The sequence below is a fragment of the Onychostruthus taczanowskii genome, unplaced genomic scaffold (genome assembly GCF_017590055.1).
Source record: "Onychostruthus taczanowskii isolate IOZ18803 unplaced genomic scaffold, ASM1759005v1 scaffold49, whole genome shotgun sequence".
Classification (NCBI taxonomy): domain Eukaryota; kingdom Metazoa; phylum Chordata; class Aves; order Passeriformes; family Passeridae; genus Onychostruthus; species Onychostruthus taczanowskii.
In genome coordinates, this window is record NW_024502458.1 from 3,309,206 (window position 1) to 3,321,891 (window position 12,686).

Below are 12,686 nucleotides of genomic sequence, written 5' to 3' on the forward strand. Positions count from 1 at the left end.
TTGTTTAGTTTTAAAAGGGTATGTAGAAATGGGAGGTAGATGGGGCAGCTGAGAAATAGTAAAGCCGAAGAATTGTACTTGGTTTTGCTTTATTTAAGTTCATTTTGAGATTTTGAGCTACTCTCTCTACAAGGTCAAATTCTGGTTTTTTTTTTTGTTTTTGTTTTTTTTTTTTTTTTTCTTTTTTTTTTGAGGGGAAAGGGAAAAGAACATACAAGGGAAATGGTTAGGGTTTAGAAGTTAGGAGCAACTTCTGAGTAAAATGAGATAAACAGCATGAGGTTGTGCACCTGATTATAATTCATCTGTGGAGTGCAATAGAATGTCTGGAATCTCTACTTCTTTAGAATTGCTTAACATTTTCTAGATTTATTGGCCTCTTACTCCTTATTTATACCCACATATTTATCTCTTTTTTTTTTTTTTTTGTTTTCCTGAGCCTATTCAGGGCTTATTTTTTTCCTCTTAAAATGTGAATATTAGGACCATTCTTATAAGATGAACGCATGCATTCTCAAGTCATTACATGATTCCAGGAGCTGGGGTCTAAGTAAAGATGCCAAATACCACCTCTGTTTGCAAATGGCAGCTCTTAGCTGCCTGCCAGAAGCTTTTTGTTGGCTTGAAGGCCAGGCTGGCTCAGAGTGTTGGAAATGTGTATTTCCCTGACTAATGCCCCTCTGCGTGACTCTTCTTGCTGAAGCACTAACGAGCAGGTTCCTCTTAGCCAAATTTATTCCAGTGTGGTTGTTCTTCTCAGCTGTTCCATGGCCAAGTCTGGTACTTATGGTGTATTGATTAAAAATACATGAATGTTTCATTTAACATAATATTTATTTCTAGCATAAGTAAGAGCTTAGCAAATCCGTCTTTTCCCCCTCCCCCCAACACTTTTGAGAAAAGCGCACCTAAGAAAAGCTGTGTGACAAGGATTGTGCTTAAATTCTTTGGGGCTTGAAGGGGCTGTAAAAACACTCCACTCTTCCATCCAACGTAGCATTCCAATCCTTCACTGTCATCCCTGATCAGTCAGGTAAGGTGATGCTTCATTTTGGGAAGAGTTAAATATTGGAGGAGGTTGATGAGAGGAGGCGTGGAATTTCCCTTGCTGGAAGTATTCAAGATTCAGTTTGAATGACTCTGGATCATCTAAAGTCTCATTTTCAGCAAAAGACTGGACACAGGTTGATTGCCTGAAACCTCTTCTTGTCTAGGCTTTTCTGTTTCCCTGTGATTCTTCACTGGGGAAGGGTGAGGCTTACACTCCAAACGTACTTTCTTCCTTAATTTGGGGCAAGATTTTGGGTATTGCTGTTCCTCCTTTTATGGATGAAGCAGGAATATCTTTTATCTAGATTTAGTTAGATCATTTGGTGCTTTTAACACCTGTGCCTCAGTAGGTTGGACATCCTGGCTGCACAGGTTGAACAGCAACAAAGTAGGTTTATCATTCTGGGACAATCCAATGAATCCAGAGCAGGCTGGGATTCCTGACATGATGGACTTAGCATCATATCAGAAGAAGGTCTATTCCTAATGAAATCTTGAATAATAATTCAGCTCCTACTTTCCCAGCAAGCAGAAAATGCCCTTGTCATTATTTTGGTTGGTGGGGGAGTAAGGAGGAGATGGCAGTACTGTTGCTGGAACCAAGGCAGTTTAAGGACACAAGAAAAGAAGAGTTAAATCTACTTTGCACAGTAGCTTAGCAGGGTAAACTCATAACAGATTATCTTCTAATATGTTACAGATGAAAGACTTCTATTGGGAATTCTTGATTCACAAGTTTTGAAGTTTGAAACAAGTAGGTGTTTGCACAATTGGAGAAGTTTCATGGTTTTAGAGATGTAGCAGAACCCAAAATATTCATTGATATATACAAACTGCAGCAAGTCCTTTGCATGTCAGTGTTATGAAATACTGGTGAATTGCCTTTTGTTTCTAATGTCTGCAAGCAGGTATTGACTCAGTTGTGTCTTCCTGATTTTCACCACATTACCTCATGGACTGATTAGTTGCATCTAGGTGGGGTTTTTTTTGTTTGAGGGCTTTTTTTCTTTCTTTTTTCCTGTACAAACTAGATTATGTTAGAAATAAATGTAGGCAACTTAAGATTCTGACTTGCACTAACCTATTGGCAGTCTGGTATCTGTTGGTCTCCTGCTATTCCTGTTTTTTGAGGAAGGTAATGAAGGTGTATTTTCTAGTATTTGTATTCCTGGTTGGCTGATTTGTTTTTAAGCAGAGCAGCCCTACACCTCACAGAGCAGAGGGCTATCAGATGTCAGTGTCCCATCTTCAGTTGCTCTGCCTCAGACACCAGCTTGGCTTTGCTTCAGCTCCTGTGTTTCACCCAATCCATGAGCCCTGGCTTGTTCACATGACAGAGTGCTTGATGTGTCCTGATCTCTTCCTCAGGTAGAAGGAAGCCCTTTTTACACTCACCTATTTGGTGGTTTCTAAGTGTGGATCATCTAGAATGCAGCATGATTCCCTTGATAAAGACCTACTGAAACACAGCTGAAGGCTGCTTAAAATATTTCCTTGTCTCTTCTGGAAATACCTGTCATGGTGTATCCTGGCATTGAATTTTGTCTTTTTCACTGCCATGTTACAGAGGTGCCTTATGCTGGGTACCTCCTGCTTACTGATCAGTTTACTGTCAGGCATTCATTATGCATTATCTCTGCATTTCTCTGCTTTCAGTTGTTAGGTTGTGCTTTGGATCTAAAGTAGAATGTTCTGTTTCTCTTGATTTTTAAACCTTCAGGCTTTTTCTTCCTTAAATTTGTGTTCAACTAATTATCTCCTGCATATGAAAACTTCTGTCTGATAATTGAAAAATAAATTGTTCATGCAGTATTTATCACATGTTACATCTGTGTAAAAATTAGTGTTTTCTGATTAGTTTCTAGTAATGAGAGACAAGACTAAAGTAAAAACAATTTGGGAAGGAGAGTTTGTCTTGCCAAATACGACTTTTCATTATTTTTTTTCTTTTTTAATTGACAGGCTGTTGTGCAATTCCTCTTGCCTCTTTTAAGCTGGTTGTAGGCTCTTATGTCACAATATGGCCATGAATATTTCATTATATTTTTGAAGTGCCTTGCTGAAACTGGTAGAAGTGGTGGTTTCTAATTACATCTAGGTAGTTTTCACGTAACTCAATTGCCATCATGTTTCTCAAACTAAACTAATGTTACATAAAGGAACAAAAAGCTGTAAATTCATATAGGACTCCTATTATAATGTTGGTTTTATGTAGTAATGCACAGAGATGTGTATACCAGCGACAGTCTTAATTTTAGGCTGTGATTTTTAAACCTAGTAACTGTCCCTTCAGATGGAGCATTTGGCTTTTTGCTCTGCTTCATCTCTTCTTCTTTTTGCTGCTGATAATGAGGCAATCCTCCTCTGAAGCTCCAGCTGCTCCCAGGCTTTGCTGCTCATTTGAAAAATCCTGTTAAGCAGAGGAAATGTGATAAAGCCCTGCTGCTGTCTTGGCCAAAATAGCTGTACTGTAAAGGTGTATGGAGAAGAAAATGGGAGGTTTCTGGAGGAATGATAATTCTCTTAGAAACCATAAATGTTTGGGAAATGGGGTGTAATGACAGTTACTTCTTCTCTGATGTGGTACTTGTTTGCTGCTCAGTGAGTGTAGTGCTTAAAAACAAAGATGCTGCTGGTTTGTTTTAATCTTCTTATTGTAAACCCTCAAATTAAGATACGGCCAGTCTTTTCAATCAGTGTAATCTGAGTCAGATTTGAGAAAATTAGTGTTAACCACCCTTCTTACCATAGTGCAGATAAAACTGCCAAGACAGGAAAAGAGATAGAGAAAGCTTAAGTGCAGCCAAAAACCTTCGCTGCTGCTCTTGGGTATTACAGCAATGTTTGCTCTGTCCAGGAATGCCAAGCCAGAACAAGTATATCTATCCTGTATTTCATGGGTTTGAAACATGCTTTATTTGTGTTTCTCCTAGCTTCTGTTCTGTCTAAACCAGGCTCACAATTTTTGCATCTTTCCTCTACTTACGGATTCTTTCAGTGTTTGTTGAGATTCAGAAGTAAGGTGAGTGGCAGTTTATCTTCATTTTCATGGAGTCTCCAGACTGCTCCCTTTAAGCAGATGGAAATTGGTAAGGTTTTTAGGTATGTTTAATCAGAGGTAGTCAGTAAGGTGAGTGTGAAAGAAATCAAGATACACTTCTGGTCTTTAAACTCCGTATAGGCATTCTAAGAAATGAGTGAGGGCTTAGTGCACTTTTAAAGGCTGTAGACAGATATGAAACTCGTAACTGAGCAGGAGACTGGGGACATCACTCATTCTTACTGGCCAGTCTTTTCTCCTCCAGGGGCTTACTGTCCCCTTGGATCAGCTAAACATAACTGTTTATATTGACTCTTCATCAGCTGCTGTCTCAGGGATCTGGGTTCCTTTATACTCTACGGTATGGTTTGGAAAAGTCAGATTATTTTCATAGAACTCAGTTGAGGAACAGCCTGTGGTGGCTGATCTAAGGGGGGCTGACCTTTTCAAGTGGGAAGCAATGAGATTTTGCAAGTTGGAGCGTCAGCAAAGCCACGCTTGCAGCACGGTCTGAAAAGAGTGATTTGCACTAGTAATAGCTTTTAAACAAAGTCTTTCCAAGCATGGTGATGATCTTTTTAATCTCAAACCTATACTTAATTGTTGTAATTTGTTCATAAGCTGAAATCTATGCAGATTTTTAACTCGGTGAATTTCATGCCTTATAAAAGTATACAGCTGCTTGTAATCTTAGTGAGTTGTGCACTGTGGAGGGTCAGTAAGACAAAGTGCCAGATTTTCGGAATCCTTCTGGCAATGGCATCTTGCAAGTCATGATATTGTCCTTTCTGTAGTGTAGAAACACTAAAAGCAAACAGATCTGGATGGAAGGTTATTCTTCAGAAGAACTCCTAGATCTTGATTGAAGCATTAACTTAGTGCTTCACACAGATGTTCAGACTGTGCAGTTGTCATAGACTTTCCAAAGTAGAATACACAAATGATACAAAATCCAGTGGAATGTATGGGGAAGCTGCATAAAACTATCCCTTGTCAAAATACTCCATAGGGTAGCACCTTATCTTTCTTCATAAATTGCATGTGTGAAGTAGAATGATACTCCTGTGGAGTTCTGGAGACTAAATCTGAAGACTGTAAAGTAGTGTAAAAATGGCAGTGTGAAGAGGGGGAAAAAAAGGTAGTGAGCACAATTTCTGGAGCAGCTGAGGTCTCACTTTTGTGTGAGTAGGAATGTGCATGGTCGTTTGGCACTTCATCAGAGTGGTTTATGCTGCCATCATGAGGAAATTTTATTACAAGTAGCTGTTTCTGCAGTGTGGTACTTGTTCATCATTTAAACAATTCCCAGTTAAGATTATTGAAGCACCTTTGAAATGTTTTTCAGCATCCTTGCAGAATTAATAGCATACTTTAGGTAATTAAATTGGTTAAAAAAATATTTAGGAGTCTTTCAAGCTCAAGCATTTGGAAATATGATGAGGTATAAAAGTGAATCTGGGGAGATCTGATGTTTCTTATACTTTTGAAAATTAATTTTTTAAAAAGAAATCTGGTGAAGCCTGCAGTGTACTTCTGACATTTTGAATTAAAACCCAGAGAACATCTTCTGTAGTCTTCTAGATCATTATTATGCTGTTTTTAGCCTGCAATGCAGAAGGAAAAGTCTTCTATAATAACACATCACTTATAATGTGAGGTTTATGGTGTGTCTTTAGGCTGAACAAACACTTGGAAGCTTCTGTAGTAGAATTGCAGTGCTTTTCTCTGTCTTAAATGGCAAAACTAATCTGTTGGAACACAAGTAACCTGGGAATGGCTTTGGCATTTTAGGATGTTAGATGGGAATAAATCAGAATTTGAGGTATCTAAAGTCTAGTGTTAGAGGGTAGTAGTTTCACAGTCTTTGGTATTCCAGCTCTAATTTTTTTTATAGTACCAAACATGTCATGCTTGAGGGGATATGTTTTCTTGGTTTAGAGAAATCCATTGAAGGGATTTTTTTTTTTTGTAGAGCCATTATGATTTTAATTGGAGCTTCTTACAGAATTATGTTTTCTATGCCAAAAGCTTAGACCTAATGAAAACTGTTCAGAGAGCTTCACAGGGCTTCAGAGTGTTTCTCTGCAGAAAAGCTGTTTAGCATATTGATACATCCTGTGTCTATTCCATTTTAGTTGGTGTCCCAGAGCTGGAAGACAGGTCCACAAATCATCAGGCATCTTATGTGCAATCCTGTTCTCTTCTCTTCAAAGGCCATCAGTAACACAGATCCCTTAGTTTAGTGTTCCCATATGTTAACTTAGTATAGTGATCCTTTGGAAGTTCAAAAATTGTGTCTCATTTTATACTTAATACTTCCTTTTTCATCATTAAAGACTCATCTGTCTCCCCTTATATGTTTGTGAGAAAACTTAAAGGTGCACTAAAGTGACCATGAAGTAAGGTGATCTTTAGCTTTTTTAATCTAAATGCTGTGGGAAAAGAGGTGGTCTTGTTTCATTGGGTTTCTTTTTTTTTTTTTTTTTTTTTTTTTTAGGATATTCATCAACTATTCCCTTTTAGAATTTAAAATTAGCATGCAAGTAGTTGTGTACTTTCTGGTAATAAGACAGTTCGAGGGTTGGTGAAAATAGGAAACAGTATTTTCCACAAAGCCAAAATAGAATTAAAAACAGGTTAAGAAGTAATAATTCCACTAGGAATGGCCAGGATATCTTAGTCTTCTATGAAGAAAAATCTGGTTTGTAGATGCCTGGGTATAACCACAAGTTTTCATACTACAGACAGTTCCTAAATTCAAAAGGTGTTCGGGACAGGGGATGCAATAGGAGTCTTGGAAAATGGAACAGAAAAAGAGTGAGTCACCCACATGGTGAAGTGGTGTTAGGGACAACTGGGGGAATCTGAGAAGTGGAGAAAAAGAGCGAGTCACCCACCAACATGGTGAAGTGGTGTTAGGGACAACTGGGGGAATCTGAGAAGTGGTTGGTTAAATATCCAAAATAATTGTATTGAACAGTCTGATCAACTCAGCTGTTAAGTAATGTTTTTTAAACAACACTACCAGCAAAACCCCTTTTCAGCCAGGGATTTTAAGCATTGATTTTACTGGTGGCTCCATGTGGAAAAGGCATTTTTGGCTGGTCCTGAGAAGCTGTTGGAAGATTGGGAGGAACATTGGGATTTCAGCAATTCCCTGAAATTGCACTGCAGGAAGACATTCATCCCCTTCTGCCCCGGTAGGCTGTGGGAATGAGCAATGTGGGAACTGGTGTCGGGCTGAGTGAGCAATTACTGCTACATTTGTATAAAGTTGAAGAGTGAAAGTTTGTCAGGTAGGCTGTGGGAATGAACAATGTGGGAACTGGTGTTGGGCTGAGTGAGTAATTACTGCTACATTTGTATAAAGTTGAAGAGTGAAAGTTTGTCAGCTCCGCTGAGAGGCAACAGCTTCTTCCTGATGTTGTTTTTTTCTGGTCTCATGCACCCCTAGGAAAAGCTGTCTGGCATCTGTTTGCTGGTGCACCATTATGTAAATAATATTTCAAAGCAAAAGTAACTTACTGTATAAATGACTGTCTAACATTATGATTCCAGATTGATCTCTTCTCCCTGCAGAACATTTTAATGTTATCTTTTTTAAACTTTGTGAGCACCTGCAATTAAATGTAAATTAATCGAAAACAAATGTTGAATTAGGATAGATTGTCACTTACTTGCTAGATCTCACCTCTTGGTATATTCTAATGGAGGTACTTGTATAGCATTTACTCCTAGAACCACTTCTTTGCATGCATTTTCATATCTCATTTATAAGGTAAGTAAGGAGTAATTGGATTATTTCCAAACTTTTGAAGTTTTGGATCCTGTGATGATGAGGAAAATATAAGCTGAGGTAAAGGTTTAATTTCTCACATGTATATTTGGTGAACAGGGAAGGAAACAAGGCTTGCAGTTCCACAGATTTTTAATTTATTTTATCTTATTTTTAGAATTAAGAACCTTAGTAAAACGAGTGTGGTAGTTTTCCCTTTTATTGTTTGTGTTGCATTCAGCAATGAGAGTAAAGTCACAGCAACTTGGTGATAAATGACACCCCCCTCAGCCCCCTTCTGCTCCCAAATGCAGGAAGAATTTCAGTCACGCATTTTAACTGATGGGATTTTGGTGAAGGCTTCTCTGTGTATTTGCAGCAAAACAAAATCATATAAAATACATATGCTGTGATGTAAGTGGCGTTGGGTTGCCTAATATTTAATTTCAAATTAACAACTTTTTAGAGAAATTAAGGCAAGCTCTTGAAGGTAGATTTATTAGGAAGAGCTTTAAGGAAAGTCTAATTGAAACAATGTGACCTACTTATATTAGCATAACACACGAGGTAATTGTTTTAACACAGTGTATTGTTGAGACACAATTTAGTTACCAAGAGTTTAGTTACCAAGAGAGAAAACTCACTAACAGTGAGTTTTCTGATTGGCTTGTATGGAAGCTGGTAACAGGAAAGTATTAAACTTACTGAAGCACTTAGACCAGAAGTAATTTTGTAGTTTGAAGGTAGTTTTAAAATAAAACATAATAATTCCTGATAATTTAGTTGCTTTGAAGTAGGAGTCATGGAACATGTCAATGCTCTTCTAATAAATTTCATATCTCACCAATGTGCTGAGATTTTTAATTCATACATCTGAGGAGAAATTTACAGGTTTAATCCCCCATCCATAAAGTGCTCCAATTTTACAAGCATTTCCATTAAAATCATGCATGCCATAACTGTTTGTGCTTTGCTTCAAGTAATTAATCCAAGTAGGGATATTTTCCTGAAAGGATATATTTTATTTTGGAACAAGGTGATGAACTTGTTCTAGATGGGAGGAAACCCAGAATGTGGTTGTCTGTAAACTTAGCTCTGCAAAGCTGCTGTGGTCTCCACCACAGGAGTTGTGTGGCCAGGGACAAATGCTGAGAGCTAATTAAAATGATGCATCATTTAAACACCTGTGTTCTGGTTTTAGGAATTACCTGGGATATAATATCATAATTGCGGTTTCTTGATATGTCTTGATTTAAATTTATTGCCTTTGTCTCTAAACACGTGAGGGAATGATGGCACTGAGTGGATGTGGTCATGCTAGGGTCACATGTAAGTCAGATCAATTAGATAAATGAAGTTAATTCTGGTCTGTTTCTCTTAAGCCAGTCTGAAGCACTGAAGCCAATGTGGGCACCAATTTTGGTCCTTTTCCTCTCTGTGGCTGGCCTGTTGGGAGGAAATGATGGCAGTGTAGGCGGTGTTCTGCTCTGATCTTCCCTCCCCTTTCTTTCCCTGGGCAGAAAGGCAGGAGAGAAGGCATTAATGAATTTTTTCCCAGCTAATAGGGAGAGCACAAGCATGGTCCTTTTCAATGGCTGTGCTTCACTTTTGAATGCTTATGAATGCTTCAGGCTTAATGATGAGAACTCTTGAAGGCTGACTGGAGCTGACGGGTCTGCAAAGAGTGTTATGAAAATTACTATCTTAGGTATGTATCAGTGCTCAGTCCTTGCCAAAAAGAAAAAAAAAAAGGCTTGTAATGTTTCATTTGAAACTGTATTTTTTCCTGTGTGCTAAATGCCTGAGGTAATATGAGGATTTTGTAGTGGTGGCTTGCTAACCCTTTTGAGTTTTCCATCCTGGACCTCTAAGTGTGCACTGCTTACTTAATGACGTGTTTTGCAAAGTTTGCTTTGTGATTAGAATACCTGTCTGAAAGTTGAATGCTGTTATCTTCAATCATTAGGGCAGTGAATGTCAGATGTTGCTGCCTTTCCCTCAGTAGTTACGTTCCAGATTTTTGAAAAATCCTGGTTGCTTCTTGGTCTTTGTAGACTTAGCCTTTAAACTGATGATTAATTCTTACCAAAGAAAATAAGTATTTGAATGATTTCCAAAGCATTTAAACAGATTTTATTATGAGAAACAGTGGAAGTATTTCTAATGTCTTCTGAAGTAATGAAGTTGCTGTAGCAACCCAGAGCTTAGTTGCAAATCAAATCATGCCTTACCTTGGCTTTTCCTTACGATGCTGAGTCATAGGTTTCATTGTCCAAGTTTGAGTCTGTATCCTTCACTTTGTTATCCTTGTTGTTCTCAGGGGGAGGAAAAAGAAAATCCCTTCCCTCTGACAAAGCACCTGAGGTTAGGTGGTCAGATGTTGTAAACTTGAATAATTTCATAGGATTCAGAAGATTAATTGAGATGTAATTAGTGATTTTGGTGTGTGTGTGTGAGCCAGTGTGCATTGTAAGGGATGTCCTGTTTGTCTGCTCTGTTTTGCATAGAGCTGCATCTTCTGCCCTTGAAAACACATGGCCCCTGCTACCTTGTGTGTTGCCATTCCTGGAGCTTTTAGATTTTAGATAGTTCTCTTTTTTGTTTTTGGTTGTTTTTTTTTTTTTTTTTTTTTTTTTTTTTTTTTTTTTTGGGGGGGGGGGGTTTTTTTTTTTTTTTTTTTTTTTTTTTTTTCAAATATCTTTGCTCTTTTGGAATTCTGTGCAGTCTGTTCAGTTCTTAACAGTGTGGGTCACATGTGCATTGTATAATGTCATGGTTAAGTTTAATTTTTTCCACTTCAAGATTGGGTATAATATGGCAATAATAAGCATGGAACAGATTCCTGTGTAAGGGACATAAAGAATTCTTAAGAATTTTTTTTTCTGAGATCACTGTAGATTAATATAGAAGAAAATGCCAAAAGTAAATAAAGTTTGTACACCAACACTGATTGAAGAGTTTCAGTGGTTAACTGCATAAAAATACTTGTATGAAATATTTATATTTCAGAGAATAGATTTAATAATACTTTAGTTTGTAGTCCTGAATTGTCATTTACTGGCATGTGAATTGATCTAGAAAATAAAAATTTTGCTATGCAAATTAAATTTATTAAGTGCAAATACAAGTTTAATAAAAAGTGACATCTGTCTAATTAAGCAAATTAAATATTTCTTCAGGGAGGCAGGGAAGACATAAATTTGATTAAAGCTATGTATGCAATATTTCTGTCTTTTAACAAAAGAAAACTCACCCTTTTTAGTAGTCCAGGTGTGCCTGTGGGGACGAATAAGTAAAATCCCATAGATGTAATCCAAGAATGGAGGGATCTGTTGTTTCATTTTTTTAATGCACAGATTATAATACATGAAGTTGACATCTATAAAAAAATCTTGAACTGATTAAAGTAGGGAGTTTCCACAACACTTCTGTGTTGTTTTAGGAATGAATTTGATATTTTCCTGAGTGTGAACTTTTATTTGTTTCATCCTTATGACCTTCAACTGGTTTTAATACCCTGGTGTCGATGCTAAAAATATTTTATCAAGAATATTTCAGATTACTTGTTACAGTGGTAATAACTGAATGCAAGCCAGCTCTGGTTTAGAAGCCTTAATTAGGAAAGCTTATTGGGGAAGTGGTTTCATTTATCACCCTGACCCCAGGAGTTTGTACACCCCTCAGTCTCTTTTTACTTTTGTTCTTTGGAGGCACGTTGAGTTACACAAAATGCCAGCTTAGAAGCGAGGTGACAGTGCTACACTTGCCCCTACTTGTGACACTTTTCTGTCACCTGATAGGTGATTGGCACCATTTGCAAGGCGTTGTGGTTGCAGTTTATTTGCTAGCTTGAATTTTGAATAGGTTATTATTACAAATTAGAATTTATCTCGGCTGGTAACCTAAAATACATCTTGATTAAAAAGCACACTGTGTGCCCTCTTGTGCAGGAGACTTTGAGGTTCAGTTATCCTGAACCTCAGCAATAGACTCCTGTCTGGATTTGCAATCCTACAAGAAGTATATTGTTTATTCTGGAGCTTCAGCAAGCTGAGTGCCATTGAATAGGCATCTCTTTAATTTGTATTAATAAACTGTGTCTGCGGAGAGAGAAATTTGCTACGTTCTGGTAGCTCGCACAAGTTAATATTTGTGTCATGATAGAAAGTAACCTTGCTTTCTAAGTTCAAAGTAATTGAAAAAATTGCTTATAATATCAGTGTTCTGACTTCTACATTTGTTTGAGGTGTCTGTTCCAATTAAGTCACTTCAGTCCAATTTACTTGCATGCATGCTTAGTGATGATGCAGTACTAGATTTCCTGTTTGTTTTTAGCAACAGTTAGTTCCTTTAACATTTATTTGGGCTGTCTCAGGGTTTTGGTGTGTGGCATTTGGTGGTTTTTTCCCTTTTTTTTTTTTTCCCAAATTCAATCATTTTAATTAGTTTTCTGTTCAATATTTTCATGTCACTTGACAGGAAGTATTTGTCTCCATCCAGTATAATTCATATTTAAGTAGGGTAAAATAGCTTAATCCCGTTTCTGGCTCTGTGTATTTATTTTTTCTTCTCTCTATATATAATAGTGCAATGTCTACATGAACGCTATTTTTCTGGTTTTTATAAAAGTCATTTCAGATTTAAGAATATGTAGTTATTTCATACATATAGTGAGAGACTGTAATTTGATTCTCACATTATCTTTGAGCTGAAATGTGTAATACCTGCCGATTCTACAGCGCACAAGATTTACACTCTTCTATTTACACATGCAGTAAGCAGAAAATAGAACTGTCGCTCTGAAATGATCTCTGTACAGGC

At 37.3% G+C, this 12,686-nt stretch overlaps 1 protein-coding gene across 2 annotated transcripts in view; it reads left to right on the plus strand.

Annotated features, from left to right (window-relative positions):
- Window positions 1–12,686, plus strand: part of PLEKHA7 (pleckstrin homology domain containing A7) — a 146,615-nt gene that overhangs the window by 31,784 nt on the left and 102,145 nt on the right. Inside the window, exon 1 of one of the 2 annotated variants that reach the window (XM_041415125.1) lies at window positions 9,364–9,573. The exons of the other annotated variant lie outside the window; for it this stretch is intronic. The gene's annotated coding sequence lies outside the window, so the exon portion shown is untranslated. Of the gene's footprint in view, window positions 1–9,363; window positions 9,574–12,686 lie in introns of those variants that run through there. 2 annotated transcript variants of the gene reach the window in all.